Below are 23,382 nucleotides of genomic sequence, written 5' to 3' on the forward strand. Positions count from 1 at the left end.
AGTCTTCTCAGAAAAGGCAAAGGGTGCTCAACCTCAGGATAATGGAACAGAGGACAGAATAGGGGAAATTCAGCACAGAAAAAGTAAGGAGATAGTACAGGAATACCTAGTTAATCTAAATGAATATAAGTATCCAGGACCAGATGAACTAGATCCAAGGGTTTTAAAAGAACTGGTAAATGTAATATTGGAGCCATTGGCAATAATCTTTGAGAACTCCTGGAGAACAGAAGTACAGCGTGCCCGCGTATGACGTGGGCGCGCTTTATGTGAACTTGAGCTTACGCGCTCAAGCCGCAGAGCGCACGCAGGGTGGAAGGGGCAGTGCGTCCCATTCAATTGAATGGGCACACGCGCCCGTTGTGCCCCATGCGCCGCCGCACTGCCGCGCCGCCGTGCACGAGCCCCATTATTTCCAATGGGGCTTGAGCATAGGAGGAATTCGCCTTACTCGGAGGGATCCGGAATGGATCCCCGCGTAAGGCGAGGGCCGACTGTACCAGCAGAATTGAGGAAGGCAAACGTCGTCCCCATCTTCAAAAAAGGTTAAACAAACAATTTTGGTACGAGTCTCAGAAAAAAGAAGGGTTAGGCCTCCCTAATATAAAGGGATATTATGAAGCCAACCACTTAAGATATGTAATAGAAGGTATGTTGGATGTACCAGATTTCGATTGGTTAGAAATGGGGGGGAAAGAGATAGATATGGAGAAAATTTTCTTTAAAGAATTTAGTAGGAAAGAAATTAAAGAAATTGAAAACCCATTTATGAAAAATATATTAGAAATTCGGAATAAATATAAAAAAGGAGTAATGAATGAAAACTCAATGATAACACCAATAATAATGGAAAAATCCTTCCCAAAAAATTAAAAGACTTATTAGATAAAGAATTAAAGGAAAGGAAAATAGATAAAATAGAAAATTGGATGGATTTAAAAACAGGAAAAGAAAATATAAAAGAAAAACTTAGGGGGATAAATATGTTTTCTTTACATTTTATGCAAATAGAACAATGGTTTAAAAATTGGAAGGAAAAATATAGAAAAAGGAAAATATACACAATTTGAACAAATAGTTCAGAAAGGAAAAGAAATGGAGGAAAATGAAAATAGGAAAGGTATAACTAGTAAAATTTATAAAATATTAATGGAGAATAAGAGGAAAAATTAAATCAAATTATTTTAAAAGAAATATGGGAAGATGAATTAGGATGTAAAATTTGTGACGATGAATGGAATAAGATTTGGGAACAAAGACATTTGAAAAATTTATCAGTGCAAATTAAGGAAAATTATTATAAATTGATTTGGAAATGGTATTTGACACCAGTGAGAGACTACATAATATAAAGAAAGAGAATTCAAAATATTGTTGGGGAGGCTGTCAGGAAGTAGGATCACACACACACACACACACATATATATATATATATATATAATGTGGTGGCAATGTAAATATGTACACAAATTTTGGGAAATAGTAATAGTAGAAATAGAAAATATTATGAATATAAAGATAGATAGAAAACCAAACATAGTATTGTCATCAATATACAATGAAGTAGAGTGGAAAGAAGAAGAAAACCTTGTAACAAATTTGTTTACTGCTGCGCGATTAATTATAGCAAGAAATTGGAAAACAAAAATAAATGTGAAATTGGAGGATTGGTATAAAGAAGTTTGGAAGTTAGCAATTAATGATAAATTAACATGCAAATTGAAAGTAAAACAAGGATTATGGAAAAGAAATGATTTTGATGAAATATGGAAAAAAATATTGAAAATGTACTATGAAAAGAAGATGGGAAATTATCTCCACAGGAGGAGTTAAAATTTTGGATGGAGTATAAAGACGGGAATGGCTCCGGGGGTGGGGTGCCCTGAGGGGATATTTAGGGGGGGTTGTAAAAAAAATGATTAAGATATAAAAGTATATATATATATACACACACACACACACACACACACACACACACACACATGTATCGAAAGTAGATAAATCTGTTTTGTTTTGTAAAATCTCAAAAATACTAAAAAAAAAGAACAACAAAAAGGGCTTTTTTGGATATGTCCTCAGCAAAAGGAAGCAGGAAGAAATGGTAGGGCCACTCCATGGAGAAGATGGCAAAATGCTAACAGAAGACAGAGCAAAGGCAGAATTACTCAACACCTTCTTTGCTTCAGTCATCTCAGAAAAGGAAAAGGGTGCTCAACCTGAGGAAAATGGAGCAGAGGACAGAATAGGGGGATTTCAGCACAGAATAAGTAAAGAGATAGTACAGGAATACCTTATTAATCTAAATGAATTTAAATCTCCAGGACCAGATGAACTACATCCAAGAGTATTAAAGGAACTGGCAAATGTAATATCGGATCCATTGGCAATAATCTCTGAGAACTCCTTGAGAACAGGAGAAGTCCCAGCAGACTGGAGGAGGGCAAACGTTGTCCCCATCTTCAAAAAGGGGGAAAAAGAGGATCTCAACAATTATCGTCCAGTTAGTCTGATGTCAATACCAGGAAAGATACTAGAGCAGACCATTAAACAGATTGTCTGTGAACATTTAGAAGGCAATGCCATAATCCCAAAATATCAACATGGGTTTCAGAAAAACCATCTCCATTTTCACATGAGTTAAAGTGCAGTAAATTCACTCCAGGTTATAGCCTAAAGTTTAAAGAAGCTTTCCAAGGTGAAGAACTTTATCGCCACATTCAGCACCTTGAACAGCTTCTTAAACTTCAGGCTTGAATAGTGAATCTACTACTCCCACTGAAGCCATCAGTTACTTTTCCCACTAGATATCATTTCATCCATATCTGGAGTGTTCTTTACAGTTTGAATAGTATCAAAATAATGACACTGGCCACAGCAGGTCTATCTGGTCCGGCTTCCTGTTTCCCACAGTAGCTAAACACTAGAATTGTAGAACTGGAAGGGACCACAAGGCTCAACCCGCTGCCATACAGGAATACAGAATTAAAGCTCTCCTGGGAGTTTATCACACAGGGAAAACTGGCAGGTTAAACTGGTCAAAATGCAGGGTCATCCAAGGCATTAGGCACTATTTTGCAATTGCTTTTCAGATGCTGCTGCATGCAATTGAAACAGAATCGAAACAGAAAGTGAGGTGAATCAGGGAATAGGCATTTTTGGAAAATACTGTGTTTTCATTTCCAGTTCATTCATGAATTCACTTCCTTTATGTAATTGCAGCAGTCTGATAACCATCTGCAGGATTCTCCCTGTTCTCAGATTTCCCATGGCTCCTTTGTTCATAGAATCATAGAATCGTAGAGTTGAAAGAGACCACAAGGGCCATCCAGTCCAACCCCCTGCCATGCAGGAACTCTCAATCAAAGCATCACTTACAGATAGCCATCCAGCCTCTGCTTAAAGACCTCCAAAGAGGGAGACTCCACTACTCTCCAAGGGAGTTTGTTCCACTGTCGAACAACCCTTACTGTCAGGAAGTTCCTCCTAATGTTGAGGTGGAACCTCTTTTCTTGCAGCTTGCATCCATTGCTCCGGGTCCTGTTCTCTGGAGCAGCAGAAAACAAGCTTGTTCCCTCCTCAATATTGTTGTGCTGTGTTGAGGAGAGGGAATCAGCCTTGTTCTTAAAGGGACACACATGCAACACATACACACACACACAGTTCCTTCCCTAGTGCGGCTGGTCTCCTCCTCCTGCAGCCTCTAAGAGAACGGCTGGTGGGAGATGGCAGAAAGGATGTTTTGGAATTCCTCTTGTACAGGAAAGAGAAATGGAGGATATGTACTGGAAAAGGAGGACATCTGGAATTTTCAGCTGTTATTGAAGTCAGGCAAGCTTATGGACCAGCCACATGCTCCTTCTCTCTCTCTCTCTCTCTCGTGTGTGTGTGTGTGTGTGTGTGTGTGTGTTTATGTGTGGTTTTATGGGAGTTTGCAAAAGGATACAGCTTCTGGTGCAAAAAGTATTTTACTCCCCAGTTTCCCTTCCCTCTCTGGAGCTTATGTGTGTGTGTGTTTGTGCACTTGTGGAAATGACAGTTTGGAGCATGCACAAAAAAGTTATTTCCAAGTTAGCAAGGGGATTTGTCCTCATCCGTCTGATGCCCAAATTCATTTTTGACCCACTTTCCTGCCTAAGTAATATGCTTTTAAGCCCCTCTTGTGCTCCGTGTGATAATCATTAGCAAATTTGCCTGCTTTTCTAGGATGCTAACAATTTAACAATTTTCAGGATGGAAACACATAGGTCCCCATGTGATAAGATCCCTGGAAAATGATCACCAAACCTATGTTTAAAGACCACCAGAGATGGCGAATACATCATTGGTTATTTATTTATGGTTACGGCAAACAAGACAGAGGTTACAGCATGCCTTGGAGTTAATTTTTGAAGGGAACTAGAAGAATTAAACTTCCTACCTCCTAACCTATGGAGCATTAGAAAGATATTCTAATGTTTTTAAACAGTAGACTTAATGGCACAGCAACAACTAGTGGTTTTTCTATCAGTGGGACAGTGAATACAACCCAGGTTTCAGCCCAAATTTTGAAGCAGTTTCCTGAGGCCATTAATCCTACCCACAAAACTAGTGCAGAAACTTGGATGATACATTTAAAGCTTCAGTTAATTACCTATTGAACAACAGGAAAATAATACTGGAAAATGCCCAGAAAAATAACAGAAAAACAGCCAGGTACATCACACAGGGCAAGTCACATAGGAGTTTATCGCACACACGTTTTTAAACGATCCGAGGTCTGTACGGTAACGGAACGGAACGGATTTTATTGCACAGCCTCGTTACCGAAACATTTACAGTGCGTACCCGTTCCGTTCCGTTCGCGTAAAATGTCCCCAACGATTTGTTTCCGTCCTCCCTCTCCAGTAAACGTTATGAGAACGTAAAATCCCCCGTGTGCGATATCCTACGCGTTCCAATTCCATCCCCGTCCAGTCCCTACAGTAACGATGGTCCATCATGACATCTTTCCTATACCTGGTCCCCTTGCAAGATGTTTTAACGACTTTCATCAGTGAAAATTATAGAACATGTAGACATGTTTGTATATGAAAAACAAACAAACAGGAAACTGTGTTTGATACCAGGTAACGATCTCGGGTAGGTATGTTAGGTTTTGAATAATTGTCCCACTGCAACAAGACAACTGAAGACCTAAAGTAAGCCATGACTTTAGGACCTAAAATGTCCAACATTTTGTGCTTTAGTTTGGTGCTGCATTTGTCCTACTGTTTGTTCTACATTTTGTCCTACATTTATTCCCTGGCAATAGTGGACTATAATGGCAACATAATGGTAGCTTTGCCTGAAATATCCAATTAATTCAGGGACAAATGAAAGAACAAAGCTATGGAGAAAATCTACCTCGTTCTTATAACATTTAAAAAATTTTTTTTAACATTGATAGCTATATTTTGTCCTACTGTATGCACTAGTTTTCCGAGGACATTTACAGCAGTTCTAGATGGAGGGACATCACGTAATAGATAAATATTTCCTTTCGTTACTGTTGTGGATTTTTTTATCAGTGATTACAACACTGTAGTGGCATTACATAAAGAACTTTGAATTAATATTTCGTGTTTTGTTGTGGGATTGCCAGTTTTAAGGAGTGGTATATTGATTTCTCAGTCAGAGAACTTCCCTGCCTACGAATTCTATACACCCCTCCTTAAAACTGTCCACCCTATAATGTGACAGGAGGCGGCTGCAATGTCTCTTCTGCGTTTTTGCAGAGAGGGACAGCGAGTTTCCCAATATTCCTAGTGTGTACAGGAAATGGCTGTACGTGTTTCCGGTACAATTAGCCAATAGGAATCCACCATCCTTATTGTGGCGGTGGATTTTCAAAGAGGTTTCCTGTGGAGCGTTGGTGATCTAAAGGGAAAAATGGAGGGAGACATGTCACAATCTCTGTCCGGGACGGACGTGCAAAACACCGTATGCAGTAATGAGAAAGTAACAAAGGATGTCCCTTGGTGTCGAAATGAGATTTTGGACTTGCTTGATATTTGGGGGGCAGTGCGTTTCCAAGACAGACTGAGGGAATCTCATCAGAATCTGGACATATTCAAAGACATTGCCGAAGAGATGAAGAAACGGAATCATGCTAGAACAGGGCAGGAGTGCAGAAACAAAACCAAACACATGCGTTTCGAATACAAAAAGGTGGTAAACTATAACAAAATGAGTGGGCGAGACCCCATTAGTTGTCCTTATTTTAAAGAGGTAGATAACATTTTGCATGGAGACGCAAGTATTGTTGTGAATAGGTTGTCCAGGAGTATTGATCTAACTAGAGGAAACCAGACTGCAAAGTCCAGACGTTCCGATCCCAGTGGAAAAAATAGGAAGGGTTTACAGAAATCAGTCCCATCCAACATCCCCATGGTACCTCCATGTGAGAGAAGGAACACAAACGATGAGTATCAAGTAGTGTCAAGCTATCGTTGAATCATTACTGTTACTACAGGAACAGTACATTTACCCTTTTATTTTTTATGGTGCTTGAATGTGGTTGGCTGTGTGTGTGTGTGCGTGTGAAAGAGGGGGAGAGAGAGAGAGAGAATGAGAGAGAGAGAGAGAGAGTGCGTGCGTGTGTGTGAGGGTGGGTGGGAGGGAGGGAGGGATGGAGGGAGGGAGAGAGAGTGTGTGTGTGTGTGTGTGAGAGAGAGAGAGTGGGAGTGTGTCCATGCGTGAGGGAGGGGGGGGGGAGAGAGAGAGAGAGAGAGAGAGAGTGTGTGTGTGTGTGTGTGTATGTCCCAAGATTTCCATAGGTTACTGTTGAGGTAATGATTTGTCCAATGACATTTTGGCAAAGAATCATGGATAGTTATTATTCTGGTCCACCTAATATTTCATTGCTATATTTAAATATTGTCTAATTGCTAGATTACAGGCAACAGAACAGAAGTTGCGTTGGCCAAGTCATCTCATTCCTTTCTTGTCAATTCCATAACAATTGTGAATAGTGAATAGCTTTTCATTTCCACCAGGGTCTAAATTCATGTTCAACATTCCTGTGAATCTTTGACAAATCAAGTAAATTTTTCATAGAAAACTGTTTCTGAACCTAAAGTATTTATTTTCCTTTTATTTGAAACACTGAAAACAGCTTGCTACACAACTATGGACACAAGTGAAGGAGCCTTACGTCATGCTTCGGAGACTGGAAATAATTCATTCACCAACACAAGACCAGATAACAGTCCACAAGGTAATGCATATATGTAGTGCTCTGCAGCTCCATTCATTGACAGAACTTGATATGTTACAGGTAATTCCTAAAAAAATAGCACAACAGTATAGAATCATAGAATCATAGAATCATAGAATCTTAGAGTTGGAAGAGACCACTAGGGTCATCCAGTCCAACCCCCTGCCATGCAGGAAATCCAAATCAAAGCATCCCTGACAGATGGCCATCCAGCCGCTGTTTAAAGACCTCCAAGGAAGGAGACTCTATCACCTTCCGAGGAAGTGCATTCCACTGCCGAACAGCCCTTACTGTCAGGAAGTTCCTCCTAATGTTCAGGTGGAATCTCTTTTCCTGTAGCTTGCATCCATTGTTCCGGGTCCTGTTCTCTGGAGCAGCAGAAAACAAGCTTGCTCCCTCCTCAATATGACATCCTTTCAAATATTTAAACAGGGCTATCATATCACCTCTAACCTTCTTTTCTCCAGGCTAAACATCCCCAGCTCCCTAAGTCGTTCCTCATAGGGCATGGTCTCCAGACCCTTCACCATTTTTGTCGCCCTCCTTTGGACACGCTCCAGTTTCTCAATGTCCTTTTTGAACTGTGGCGCCCAGAACTGGACACAATATTCTAGGTGGGGCCTGACCAAAGCAGAATACAGTGGCACTATTACTTCTCTTGATCTAGACACTATACTTCTATTGATGCAGCCTAAAATAGCATTGGCCTTTTTAGCTGCCGCATCACACTGTTCACTCATGTTCAACTTGTGGTCTACTTGGACTCCTAGATCCCTTTCACACGTAGTTTCATTCAGCCAGGTGTCACCCATCCTATATCTGTGCATTTTATTTTTCCGCCCTAAGTGCAATACCTTACATTTCTCTGTGTTGAATTTCATTTTGTTAGCTTTGGCCCAGCTTTCTAGTCTATTCAGGTCATTTTGAATCTTGATCCTGTCCTCTGGGGTATTAGCTATTCCCCCTAATTTGGTGTCATCTGCAAATTTGATAAGTATGCTCCCAATTCTGTCATCCAGGTCATTGATAAAGATGTTGAATAGCACTGGGCCCAGGACAGAGCCCTGTGGGACCCCACTGGTCACTACTCTCCAGGATGAAAAGGAGCCATTGTTGAGCACCCTTTGGGTTCGGCCGGTCAACCAATTACATATCCATTTAACAGTTCCTTTGTCTAGCCCACATTTTACAAGCTTGTTTGCAAGAATGTCATGGGAAACCTTGTCAAAGGCCTTACTGAAATCAAGATATACTATATCCACAGCATTCCCTTCATCTACCAAGCTGGTAATTTTGTCAAAGAAAGAGATTAGATTTGTCTGGCATGACTTGTTTCTCTGAAACCCATGTTGACTTTTTGTGATTATGGCATTGCCTTCTAGATGTTCACAGACTCTCTGTTTAATGATCTGCTCCAGAATCTTTCCTAGAACTGATGTCAGACTAACTGGACGATAATTGTTGGGATCCTCTTTTTTCCCCTTTTTGAAGATGGGGACAACGTTTGCCCTCCTCCAGTCTGCTGGGATCTCTCCTGTTCTCCAGGAGTTTTCAAATATGATTGCCAATGGCTCCGATATTACTTTTGCCAGTTCTTTTAATACCCTTGGATGGAGTTCATCTGGTCCCGGAGACTTAAATTCATTTAGATTAACAAGGTGTTCCTCTACTATCTCTTTACTTATTCTGTGCTGAAATTCCCCTATTCTGTGCTCTGCTCCATTATCCTCAGGTTGAGCACCCTTTGCCTTTTCTGAGAAGACTGAGGCAAAGAAGGTGTTGAGTAATTCTGCCTTTTCTCTATCTCCTGTTAGCATTTTGCCATCTTCTCCACGCAGTGGCCCTACCGTTTCCTTCTTCTTCCTCTTGCTGCGGACATATCCAAAAAAGCCCTTTTTATTGTTCTTAACCTCTCTAGCAAGCCTGAGTTCATTCTGCGCTTTAGCTTTTCTGACTTTACCCCTACACATGCCTGCTATTTCTTTGAATTCCTTTTTCGTGATTTCCCCCTTTTTCCATTTCTTATACATGTCCCTTTTTAATCTTAGCTCGGTTGAAAGGTCCTTAGTCATCCATCCTGGTTTCTTGAGACACCTCCCGTTTTTCTTTCTCACTGGAACTGTTTCAAATTGTGCCTTCAGTATCTCCCTTTTGAGAAAGTCCCATCCGTCCTGAACTCCTTTATCTTTTAGTATTTCTGACCATGGAATCGCCCTCAATACTTCTCTAAGTTTACTGAAATCCGCTCTCCTAAAGTCTAAGATGCGTGTCTGACTCTGCCTGGCTTCTCCTCTCCATTGTATAACAAACACCAGGAGAACATGGTCGCTTCCACCTAAGGATCCCACCACTTGCACCCCATTAACCAAGTCATCCTTGTTGGTTAGGATCAGATCTAAAATAGCTGACCCCCTTGTTGCCTCTTCCACCTTTTGGGCCATGAAATTGTCTTCCAGGCAAGTGAGGAATTTGCTAGACCTTGAGGATTTTGCTGAGTTTGACTTCCAGCAAATATCAGGATAGTTGAAGTCACCCATCACTACTACATCTCTCTTTTCTGACTGTGTGGTCATCTGTTCTAGAAAGATATCATCCAATTCCTCAGTCTGACTTGGGGGTCTGTAGTAGACTCCCACCGTAACACCCTTGTTGTTTCCCTCCCCTTTGATTCTTATCCAGATGCTCTCCACCTGGCTTCCATGATTGATGTCCAGGATCTCTTCACTGGTGTAAATATCTCTGACATATAGTGCTATTCCTCCTCCTTTCCTGTTTGGCCTATTTCTCTTAATAAGGTTATACCCCTCTATTTCCACATTCCAATCATGAGACTCATCCCACCAGGTTTCAGTGATGCCTATTATATCATATTTGCTTCGTTGTACTAGGAGTTCGAGTTCATCTTGCTTATTTCCCATGCTCTGTGCATTAGTGTAGAGACATCTCAGACCATGGTTCCCTTTTACTTGCTGCCTGTGCAAGTTTTTTTGCCTCCCACTGCTGGGTCCTTGCACTGTTTGCCTTGTTTCCTCTATGTCAGTTTGACTATTTTCACCATTCCTTTCGCCTTCCTTAATATTGTCTCCCTTCCCCTCGGAACTCAGTTTAAAGCTCTCCTGATCAAGTTCTTGAGACTGTTGGCAAAAACATTTCTTCCAACTGGCGTGAGATGCAACCCGTCTGTTGCAAGAAGTCCCTCCTCATGGAACCGCAGCCCATGATCGAAGAATCCAAATCCTTCTCGGCAGCACCATCTGCGAAGCCAGTTGTTCACATCAGCTATTTTCCTCTCCCTTCCTGGACCATGCCCTTCAACTGGCAGAAGAGACGAGATGACAACCTGTACATCCATTCCTTTCAGCTTCCTTCCAAGCGCCTCGTAATCCCTTTTGATGTCCTGAAGGCTGTGTCTTGCAGTATCATTAGTTCCCACATGGACCAAAAGGAAGGGGTATTGGTCAGTAGGCTTCACCAGTCTTGTCAGCCTCTCTGTCACAACACGGATCTTTGCACCTGGAAGACAACACACCTCTCGAGACATCTTGTCAGGCCTACAAATCACTGCTTCTGTACCCCTCAGCAAGGAGTCCCCCACTACGACCACACGCCTCCTCCGAGGCTTAGCAACGACTGTTCCCTCGGGTGGGACTCTCAGGCTCCCCTGCTCTGTCCCAGAAGTCTGTCCATGCTGCTCTTCTTCATCCTCCTTGATAAGGGAAAGAGCTTCAAATCGATTCTCTAGCTGCAAGCTCCCCGAACAATTCCTTCTTGGCTTACTTCTCTTTGTGACATTCCTCCAGCTGTCTGCCTCCTCTGTTTGGCAAGTGACCTCTTCCACCCTAGCATCTTCCTCTGCGTGGTATTCATCCAAGATGGTTAGTTCTATTGAGTCCAGGAAATCCTCTTGTTCCCTAATATGCTGAAGTGTAGCTACTCTGGACTCCAGCTGCTGCACTTTCTCCTCCAAGAGTGCTACCAACTTGCACTTGGTGCATGTGAAGTTCTCCACTTCTGTAGGCAAGAAGAGAAACATCCCACAAGAGTTGCAGGTGACTGCGGCAGATCCCTCGTTGTCCATACTGCAAAGTCTTTAGTAATAAATATAACAGTCAATCTACTGGGAATACTTCTTTAAAGGTAAGTACTGGCTGCTATCTTACACTTAAAGGGAAGGTTCTGTTTCAATATCTGATTCTAACCTGATGCCACTTGAGCAGAGTTGTTGAGTTTAAGAAAATGAAAATTCTGGACTGTTCTGCAAGGCTCTGGAAGGTGGTATATAAAGCTAGTCTGCTAGCTCCGCCCCCTTGTGACTCACAGATGTGACTCACAGAAGCTCCTCCCCTTAAGCAACGAGCACACGGTCTCAAGCACACGGTCTCAAAATGGCTGCCAAGCAGCTCCTCTCCTTCTCCTCTCTCTGGCCGGACTGTTCTGGAAGGCTCTGGATGTTGGTATATAAAGCTAGTCTGCTAGCTCCGCCCCCTTGTGAGTCCTCCTCTACCCTTGGGACTCAAACATATCCTTAAAAGTAGATAGAGATATATGTGTAATGGAGAGCAGTATGAGTTTAAAACTAATATTTGTAGTATGTACTACTTAGTGTTTCTTTCAGAGAGCTGCTGTCCTGTTGTGTGTTTAACTTTGTTTTTTATTGTTTATCCAGCTGCAGATAACAACGATTCCAGCTGTAACTCACCAGAACAAGAGAACGAAATTTCGGATGGAAGAGAAGGTTAGTGTCCATCATCCGGTGACTATCACCTATTTCTTTCGGCATGTTGCGCTTGCTAAGAAATACAGGAATAATAATGTGTGGATAACGATCAATATTAATGAAAAGAAAGTCTTCCATTCCCCTATATATTTCTACGATTGTTTTGGTGTCTTCCGTTACAAGTGTCTATGCCATTGCAAATATGCGCGACGTGTGATACCCAGTATAGTGATTTCCGTACCTTGAGGAAACTTTCCAGTATTATTAGATGTTATGGGTATCTCTGATATAGAGAATGTGAACACTACATGGTCAATGGGATTAATAAGACGAAACTTGGGCACCAATATTATTTATCTAGGTCTTATTTTAAGAACACAAGGAAGCTGAATAGAAAATTTTCAAAAGAACATATAGAATGCTTGTTTAACAAAAATAGATCCTTACAGGTAATCCATTATCTGAAAGGGGTGCCTAATTTTAATCTCCCTGTTACACTTGCAAGAAATGGTTTATCAATGATATAGATGAACAATATTTCCTTTATATCCCCTACAGAAAATCAAGAGGATGACACCTTTACAGTGGTGAACATGTCTCCAAATACACGTCTGCAAAGAATAAGGAACAGAAGTAGAAGAGCGGTGAGGGGTGAACTAATAGCGAGAACCATCATGGAAAATACCAACCAGCAAACGGAAATTAGTAGACAGCAGCGAGAGAATCTGCAGAAAGAAATTTTACTAAGGATGGATGAAAGTGCCCATAAGGAGAGCGAGTTGATAAATATAATGAAAGAGGATGTGCTTTCAAGCAAAGAGGACAGAAAACAATTACTTCATTGCATGTCTACTATTGTTGATCTATTAAGTAAGAGCAGACCACCCACTAGCCTAAACATTGACAATTGCCATGCTGACAATTCAGGAGCTCATTCTCAAACCTCTGAAATCCTGGTTCCAGAAACTTTGCCACAGCTACAAGGAGGACCACATTCAAGCAAATATACAAGGATCAAAGAACATGTTAACTACCATAACAGTCGTCCTACTCTGTTTGGACTGACAATGTATAATAATAGCAGTGATAGTGAAACAGATGATGACCTAGTACCCCTACATAATAATGTAGACATTGAATATGCAGCACCAGAGAAAAATAGGAGCAGCACTGGTAAAGACCAAGATGATAATCAAATTCCAGAAAGCAGTATGTCGTCTGTCACGCATGTGGATTCTGTAATTCAGGGAAATTACTCACATCGGGAAATTGAACCACAAACACAAAGCCAATGGTTGTTAACCCAGTCAGAAGAATGTTCTCAGTTTGCTAATACACGATCTCACAGATGTATTTAAAAAAGGCAAAGGTACTCACCTTAGAACTGTGGGTTAGGGAAAGAATATTCCTCTTACACGTAATTCTGCACTGCTTTCCTGTGGCACCACATTTAAATGTTTGTCCCTATAGTTAATATTATATAATATTAATACAGTGGTCCCCCGGGTTACGAAATTAATTCGTTCCGCTGCCCTTTTCGTAACCCGGAAACTTTCGCTAGCCGAAATGCCCATAGGCGCTAATAGCGAAAGCCGCTTTTTGGTGCGAAATCGCGCCGAAAAGCACCAAAAGTTTTTTCGTAACCCGAAAAAACTTTCGTAACGCGGAACAGTTTTTTTAAATAAATTTATTTCGTAACCCGGAAATTTCGTATCCTGGCGCATTCGTATCCCGGGGTACCACTGTATGATATTAATATAGTTAATATATTAATATATTAATATAGTTAATATAATATCATGCATGCAGCAAGTAATAATATATAGAAATGATGGGCCATATCCCCTGGTTATAGGGATCGGTTTAAAAAGCTTACAATCAAATATATACGGTCAAGAGATATCAGAATAGAAATATGAAGGGTTTGCTATTTGTTTGTATTGTTTATATAGTTACATAATGTACTGACACATGTTGCCAGCATTTTTCCTATAATAACAAAGAAAAATGGATGTTTATCACACTGATCTTTTATTGTGCTACTATTCCACTGTGGCAGGTCAAGCTGCCTCCTGTTGCAATCTTGGATCGGAAGAGTTAAAGATTTTTTTTTTTTTGGAATTTCCAGGAAGACATCTTCTCTGCCTGAGAGTTCTACATTCCCCTCCCTAAACTAGCTAATCTTAGGCCTGTTACAGACTGCCAAAATAAAGCTGCTTCGGGTCTCTTTGGAGGTATGCTATTTAAATGATGCATGGGTCCAAAGAGTCCAGAGGTCGCACCAAAGTCACACCCCATTCCTAAGCACCGGAGTGCAGTTTTTGGTGCAGCTTGTGGATTCTTAGGATGCATGCATCATTTAAATAGCATACCTCCAAAGACACCCAAAGCAGCATTATTTTTGCAGTCTGTAACAGGCCCTAGTCTGCAACATGAGGTAGCAGGAGCACGCATAGTGGAATAGTAGCACTCCAAGATTATACCGTGACAAGCACCGTTATTGCAGTAACATGCATTACAACGTTGCCCGTATACAGTGGTACCCCGGGATACGAATGCGCCAGGATACGAAATTTCCGGGTTACGAAATAAATTTATTTTAAAAAACTGTTCCGCGTTACGAAAGTTTTTTCGGGTTACGAAAAAACTTTTGGTGCTTTTCGGCGCGATTTCGCACCAAAAAGTGGCTTTCGCTATTAGCGCCTATGGGCATTTCGGCTAGCGAAAGTTTCCGGGTTACGAAAAGGGCAGCGGAACGAATTAATTTCGTAACCCGGGGGACCACTGTATGTTCTCGTTTGATAGTTGAATGTTCCCAGTGTGGGATTTCTAAACTAATAAACTGCAGCTAACACAATCTCTGTGAAATCAAAAAATGAATCTAAGCAATCTAAGTGTTCGAGATATGTCAATGTTGTTCTATATAGAAATGGGTGGACTGCATGGTTGTCTATAGTAATGTAGTACAACAGGGCACTGGGTGTACCGTACTCTGTAGTACTAAATGTTGTTGTCCTTGATGTGAACAAGCGTGCATTACAAGCACTGCCGTGTGGATTGTTGAAGAACCATTCCTGTCTGATTGGTTTTAGAAAGTGCTTAACTGTACCGTCAGAATAGCTAGAAATGGAAATTTTTACTAAACCGGATCCCATGTTAATTTGGATAGGTATGGCAATTCTATACATATTCGCACCTTACAACGTGACCTAACTGATGTAAAGGCTACCGAAAGTTAAAGGGAAAATGTGTGTAAGGTGTGTGTATGGAGATTAATCTGGGATGTTATTGTATATGTATCGCAAGGTAGGAGTCCGTCTCCAGGTAGTTCTTAAGTAATGTCAAGCCTATATACGATATGCAGAGTTTACGATATTAGCATGTGATCAGATACAAATCGTTAACCAATGATATTGTTCACAGACTTTGCAGTCTACCTTTTTTCTTTTTTAAAAAATGTTTCAATTACATTTTACTGCCATATTTCTAACTATGCTGTTTATCGCACCAATCTCTTAAACTGCAACTATTCCACTTTCATTCCTGTAGCTGCCTCATGTTGCATTCTTGGATTGGCAACTTTAAGGAGTAGTATTTTGAATTCTCATGAAGACATGTGGTCTGCCTGCGAATTCTAAATTCCCCTCCCTGGGACGGCTACTCCAAGAATGCAACAACAGGAGGCAGCTACAGCAGTCAAAGTGGGATTGTACCAAGTTAATAGTATTTTGAGAGAAACAGCGAATTATAAATGCATTCATTCCCCATTTTCTAGGAAAAACTACATAGTTAATTCCTCAAAACCTTTATTGTTCTTTCATGTGGAGGACTAGAAATAAAAACATGTAATGTTCCAAATATACTGCTGCATATGTACACATGAACAGAGACATGCACTAACTGTTCTTTATTGTTGTTCTATTTTTTTAAATACATAACTGTTAATGGTTAACAATATCGTTGTGTTTGCTTTCTTTGACATAAACATATTTGTGTTGAACAATACAATAACCCTACAGAAACATATACATTTTCTGTAGCTGAAATAGATTGAACAGTAAGGTTCAGCAACGCTATTTACACTATGACAGGCTACCTGTCCCATATTATTCCAGGAATTAATTATTAGGAAATGTTGAGATTGCATCATGTGAAACGTAAAGAATGTTACATTTGAATATGAAAAGGGAGTAATGTCACAATAGGCACATTGATGACGATATTCTTTTTTCGTAGCTTCCAGTAGTAAAAACTTTATTGCCGCAAATTCGTAAACATCCATCCAGCAATTGCATTTCTTATCTGTTCGCCCTCCCTTTTCCTGTTAATATCATACTGTTTCTGATTGGCATGCATGGGTGGTAGAACAATAGGAGCTGGTGCCTCAATGTCATCATGCAGCACCTTTCCGTTAGTAACACAAATGTTGTGCAAAACAAAGCAAGCCGCAGTCACAATAACAAAGTTTTCTTCTTTCACTGTGAGTCTGCCAGCAAGGCAGCCCCATCTGCTTTTCAAATGGCCAAAAGCTTTTTCCACGATGTTTCTTGCCCTGCTTAATGATTTGTTAAAGTACACCTGTTCAGGGCAGTTCGGAGCAGGAAACGGCCTCATGAGCCACGGCTGTATAGGGTATGCTCCATCCCCAATTATCAATGGTGGAACACGCACATCAGCAATATTGATGGTGGGATTGCCAGGAACAAAGTATCCTTCATCCATGGCATGCCACAAAGCAGAGTGCCTGAAAATGTGGCTATCATGCGCTCTCCCAGTATGTCCCAGTTCCATGTCGATGAATCTTCCGCGATGGTCAACTGTCCCTTGTACCGTGATGGAGTATCCCTGCTTACGATCGAGGTATTCTTCCTCCCTTCCACGTGGTGGGCTAACTGGAATATGCGTTCCATCAATTGCCCCAATGCAATGAGGGAAGCCCTTGTTAAGGAAACCGTCCATTATCTGAGTGAACAATAAAGAAAAATAACCATTGCTGTATGTTATGCTGTGATATACATGCGAAATAAACATTGCTGTTTTGGGGCAGCCAGTCATGCACATTACATGTCTAGTTGTCAGCTGCAGAACATGTGACATTAACATTTGTATACTATTGCTTTTAAAATTTAAATGTTATACAGTGGAGCCTCGGGTTACGAAAGTAATCCGTTCCGCGGCCGCTTTCGTAACCCGAACGGCTTTCGCAAGCCGAATCCCCATAGCCGCTAATGGGGAAAAGCCGCGATTTGGTGTAAAATCGCGGCAAAAAGCACCAAAAGTTTTTTCGGGACCCGAAAAAACGTTCGTAACCCGGATCAATAATTTCCAATTGGATTTTTTCGGGTCCCGAAAAATTCGTAACCCGGGTATTTCGTATCCCGAGGTTCCACTGTATAATCTTTCCAAAAAAATAGACATATAATCATGGAGTTGGAAGACACCCCAAGGGCCATCCAGTCCAACCCCCTGCCATGCAGGAAATCAAGATCTAAGCATCCCCATACCAAAACTAGGGACAGGTTTCATGAAGTAACTGCAGCAATCAGTGTAAATTTTCTTTACACGTAAAATATAAAAACATTACCCTACAGCGTTCTATCTAAATCACTGATGTTATTGATGTTTGTGTGCATGTACAGGTGTATATATGGTTGTAATTAAATCACTGTATGTGTGTATGCATGTCTGTGCTGGGATGCAGCATACACAAAGCAACATTACACAATATAATAATATCTTACTTCCAATATTACAAATGCAATGATTTCTAGTTTGATAAAAATGGAAATAATTACCATGTGATAATTTCCAAGCTGAATAGCTTTTTTTAGAAGTCTCTTTTCAATCACCAGACAAACCTCCACAGCAATCTCGGCAACCGATGATCTCCCAACTTCAAATTTGGATGCCACTTTACGGTACAAAAGAGGGCTCGACAACCACCACAACGTCATTGCCACCCTCTCTTCTACAGAGATTGGCTTCCTCATTCTACTGCAGCTTCTCTCAAGGTCGGGCTGGAGCACTTGTACCAGTTCAAAAAAAATGGCACGTTTCATTCTGAAATGTGTCTCCCACATGTCATCAGCCCACAGTGTCAGAACCTCCTCACACGACCAATTCTTTTTAAGAATTGGACGTAACCACCATCTCTGCGGTGATGGAAAGGTAGATAGCCATTCCAGCAGATCTGTGGGGGGAACGTCCTCTGCATTCATGAGCTCAGCAAGGGCATGCCTGAGAGCTATTTTTCTAAAATGCAAGTGGTAAAACAGTGCCCTCCTTCTTCTCCGTTCCTGCTCCATAAACAGGTAATGGGCAATGGCATGGAGAAGAACCAATACATGGGAATCCATGTTGACAGGGAATAAGGAGGGAAAGAGAATAACCCAAGCTCCCTTTTGAAACCGCGCACCAATTTTTTCCTGAACTGCGCATGTGCAAAGACAGGGGGTGTTCGGGGCGTCATCGGGATGCGACCCGGCTGTGCGGTGAAATCCATTCACAGCGAGGTCCACAAACGACAACAGGTCGTTCTATTGAAAAGCGGAGTGCGATAGCGATCGTTCTTGTTGCGATCGCATAACGCTGACAACACTTAATGCGATAGTGTTCGTCGTCAGCCCGTTTCCTGATCTGTCTGGCTTGTAGACATGAACGGAACGGGAAAACTGTAAGTGCGATAAGGTCCATAGTCTCAGCCTCAGAAGAAAGCAAAGAAAAACCCTCTCTGAACAAATCTTGCCAAGAAATCCCAGTGATAAGTTCAGTTTAGGGTTGCCATGAGTCAAAAAACGACTGGAAGCAACAAACATCCTAAATCTTCTGCCCCTATAAATTTAGGAGCTATTTCATACTACACAACCAAAGCATTGTGATTCCAGTTTCACTGCCATGGCAACATCCTATGGCATTCTGGAATTTGTGTGGCATCCTGGAGTGAGGCCCTAGAACTCTCAGGCTGAAACTCACAAATGGGTATGCAAACCTGCTACCAATATCCCACCTTATTTCCCCAACCCCCCCTCTCTTTTTGTAGGGGGTTGTGTGGAAAGAAGTAAGTAATGGAGGAGAGATCATAAACAGACTGTGTGACTCAAAATGGGGAAAAAAAACATTTCCTGATGGGATCATTGGCTTTGGCTTTAAAGTTTTCTGTGCTCTGCTGTCATGAATTCTGAAGGATGAGAAAACTACAACCCCCATAAGTCTACCAGGAAATGATGTTGCTTAGCTTTTTCCAGAGAGTCGTTTTCAGCTTTGAGTCAGACAAATGAAGGACTTGTCCTTGAGATTTCCCCTGAAGCCAGTTCCTTCTTCCTGACTGAATGGAAAGGTAAGGAATGTGTATTTTTGGTTTGATCTTGCAACGTAGGAGCATATATAGGAGACTAGTCAGACCAACAGGCTATGCAGCAATGGTTTAGATCCTCTAAAACTTCCTTTGCTTTTTTGCAAAAATGTAAATCATCCTGATCATACTGAAAACCCATCACTGTAATGAAATCTAAAGGAAAATTCAAAAAGCCGAGATCACTTTCCCAGGTGAGCAGTAGAGATACAGACAGCGTTTTTTGCACTGCTAATTGTGAACATCATTGGCAAAAGATGGTAAAGAGACAGGAGAACCCTTCTATGCCATTTTGTTATACAAAAAAACCTTTTCGTACATGCAAGGCACCATTGAACATTGATTGTTGCAATTATGCAATGAGGGTGTGTTCATAAAGTAATCCATATCAGCTTTGTTAGAGTAATATCCATATATATATATATATATATATATATATATATATAGGCATTTCATAGACATTCTTTAAAAATGTACAGATTACACTCAAGATATATGTGCACCTTGGGCCATTTTGATTTATCTCACCCTAGGATTTTAACGATAAAAGCCTTCAGAAATACTTTGCCATTGTCTTCTTTTGGTCATCCTCCTCTAGACATGCTCCAGCTTCTCAACATCATTTTTGAATTGTGGTGCCCAGAACTGGACACAGTATTCCATATGAAATCTAACCAAAGCAGAATAAAGTGGTACTGCTATTTCCCTCAATCTAGACACTATACAATGTTTACATGTTACAATAAATGGCCCCTGGTGCCCCATTTAGCATTACACATTAAGTACAGGGTACAATTAAACAGAATATGCCATTCAAGTAAAAACACCACATTGAACAGATTAGAACACACACACTTCTAAAGTCAGCAGACTAACCCTGGGATTCCTCAATCTTACCCTGAGAAACAGAAAAGAGGGGCTTGACCCTGAGATCTGGCAACTCTCAGTGGGAGAGGCTATATCTTCCCTTCTTGTACTAAATGCACAGGGAGGGGAAGATTAAACTTCCATATTTCTGCAAGTTGTGTTGTGTGTGTGTGTGAAGGAAAGAGCACTCTCTGTGTACATGTACTGATATCACATGTAGCTCATGGATCACAACTTTTTGCTTACCTCTGAACTAGAGGAAATTTTTGAGACAACAAGGACTGACTTCTATTGTGAATTTCAATGAGAGCAGACATATTGAATCAGTTGACTCATCAAATTCCCTTTGAGTCAATGGGCCTCATTTAGTTAGGACAGGGGTAGGCAACCCTTTTGAGCCGGGGGCCGGGTTGCTGTCCCTCAGACAACTGGGGGGCCGAAGCCAAAAAAATAATAATAATTAAATATTTTTTTAAAAAATTAAATAAATAAATAAACTGGGACAAATGTAGGACAGAATTTTCAAATGGAGGGCACTTTTTAAATAAAAAATGGAGGACACACAAAAAAAAATTGCTGATTTTTAAAAAAATGTTAAGATAAATGCATGTTTCTGAGACTTCTATAGAAATTGCCCCACCATGCCCCTCGCGCGAGACGCCAAAGGCCCCGGCGGCAATCAGTGGCAAGACTGGGCTGGGGCCGGTCCCAAGGCCTCGCCGGGCCGCATCCGGCCCGCGGGCCGCAGGTTGCCTACCCCTGAGTTAGGATGTACAGCTGAATTTAGGCCAAAGGCTCAGCATTGCATAACTAAATGGATTTTTTTTTTTTAACAAACTTTTGAGACAAAGATTTCATCTACTTGCATCCTTAAAAACTTAATAAATTTTCGCTGTGAACCTTTGTTTCTAACCCAGTCACCTCTCTTCTCAGGGTGTCTTCTTTGGAAGGATAGTGAGATCCTGGATGAACATTAACCATGAAGATCCTTCACTGTCTCTCAGTTGTTATCTTTTTCTTATTTCAGGCTCTTCAAGGTGAGTGATGATTAAACATAAATATGGTGGGAAATGAATCTTATGAACATTGAGGTTTTGTTGAGAATACTATATTACTTTGGCCTCCTGCAAGTTGAAAGTTCCACAAAATAGGAATGTAACTTGAAATAGTGTGGATGAACATCAATGTTAGAAGTGGAGAATTTATGGGTTGATTTGAGTGTGTATGGAGAGACAGCAGAGCCATATAGAGTGGCTTCTCCCAGGTTCACAAAGCTATTGAGAGCTCTTTTTGGGCAAAGATAGGGCAAAGTGATTGGTGAGGAGTCTGGAGCCAAACAATGATTTCCCCACTCCATTCAATACCCCATAGGAAGAAGGCAAAAAACAAAAAAAACAAAACCCATTCTCTCATCCTTAGAAGGCAGCAATGGTTGCAAACCTCCTCTGAAAAAATCTTGCCAAGAAAATCCCATGATAGGTTGACTTTAGGGTTGCCATAAGTCAGAAATGACTTGAAGGTGCAGAACAACATGCAATAAACCCTCCGTATAGATTTGTATAGGCAGCTGAAATTCCTTGCAGTTCTTGATGTATAAGTCACATTCCCCCAACTCTCCCTTCCTTTTCTGTCCTGTTTACTTGCAATCTCTATTTCAGATCATTTGTGTTTAGCTCTAGGCCACCCATATTGGGGATTTCTAGTCATGACTTCCCCCAAAAATGTCCATGTAGAATGGGAGAATAAATGCAATAAGAACACATGTGGTAAGAATGGTAGAGACCTCTCAAGACCTCTTTGTTGACTCTGTTCTCTCTACAGGGGAGAGCCCTGCAGAAGCTATGCTGCTTACCTGTGCCTCTGTGGGTGGATTCTGTCTCCTGCTACCGAACGAGACTTGCCCCTCAGGTGTTATGCTGGATATTCCTTGTCATTTCAAAAGACAATGTTGCTCAAAGTCAAGAGTTTAACCTGGACTTTTCTGGATTAAATCTGTTTAGAAATGCCTCTGTGCAGCTTCCATCCATTCCATTGTAATCTGCAGCTGAGCTGATGTACAGTGAACTCAATAGGCAGGGCTTTCCTCTCTATTCTGGGAATGACCAGCAGTGATGGTTCAGGAGCCTTCTATAATTTATCTGGCTGTTAGGGCTGCCTTTTAGGTGAAATACTAGACAAGGGTCTTAAACCTTTGTGTAGAAGAGAGTATTTTTGCTGAAATGTTGCTTGTCATATGCTGAAATTCTCTCTTCTGATCAACTATTAAAGGTACAACAGTTTTGACTTGGTAACCCCAATTTTCATTCTTATTTTTATGCTATTACACTTAGCAAATACATTTTCCACCAAGAGTCTAAAATGAGGTAGGATTTTTGGAATACTTAGTACTTTGGAATACTTAATATTTACTTTAAGCAATCTCAGATGGATCATCTAGACTGCTCTGTAGATCAGTATTAGTGTACGTATTATGAACCTTATCTATGGTACAAGACACTGCAGTTCAGGAGGTAAAGCACAATGGAACCATTCCACAAATATATGTGTGGCATAATATATTGGAGAACCAGAGCAATGGTGTGGTTTGAGCATTGGATTATGACTCTGGAGACTAGGATTTTATTCTGTGTGGCCTGGAAACCTACTGGGTGACCTTGGTTGAGTCACACATTCTCAGCCCCGAGAGATCCTATGATAGGATTGACTTAAGGTAGCCAACAACATTGGAGAGCTGCATAATTCACATCTCTGGCATAAAAATAACAGTTACTCCATCATGTAGCAATATGGCCATCATAGTCAGCAGATCTAGGGGTGCCATTAGTGACAATATTTGCCTCAGAATGAAAGAGCATTTGACTACTGGAAGATTTGTCTGTGCATTCTGAAATTAAAACAATCTCTCTTTCCTTTTATTGTGCCTTGTGAACGAGACTTTCCCAATAAAGTCATTGTTGTTGTTGCTGTTGTTGTGTGCCTTCAAATCATTTCTGATCTATAGCAACCTTAAGGTGAACCTATTAGGGATTTTCTTGGCATAATTTGTTCCAGGGTTTTTTGCAACTGCATTTCTCTGAAGCCAAGACAGTGTGTCTTGCAAAACGTTACCCAGGGGTGTTCTATGGCCGAGCAGGAATCTGACACTGGCTTTCCATTTTTCTATTCTGACATTCAAATGAACCTTTACACCACACTCTCTGGTCTCCTCTTAGC

The 23,382-nt window shown here is 41.0% G+C and overlaps 1 long non-coding RNA gene across 1 annotated transcript; it reads left to right on the forward strand.

Moving 5' to 3' along the window:
• The first annotated feature begins 19,215 nt into the window (after nt 1-19,215).
• LOC149310383 (uncharacterized) lies at nt 19,216-23,104 on the forward strand. Its single transcript, XR_016281563.1, has 3 exons — nt 19,216-19,287; nt 21,103-21,206; nt 21,991-23,104. It is a non-coding gene; the product is annotated as an uncharacterized LOC149310383 (long non-coding RNA).
• The last annotated feature ends 278 nt before the right edge of the window (nt 23,105-23,382 follow it).

Source organism: Sceloporus occidentalis, unplaced genomic scaffold, assembly GCF_023333645.1.
Source record: "Sceloporus occidentalis isolate IW3139 unplaced genomic scaffold, rSceOcc1.0.p SCAF_6, whole genome shotgun sequence".
NCBI classification, from domain to species: domain Eukaryota; kingdom Metazoa; phylum Chordata; class Lepidosauria; order Squamata; family Phrynosomatidae; genus Sceloporus; species Sceloporus occidentalis.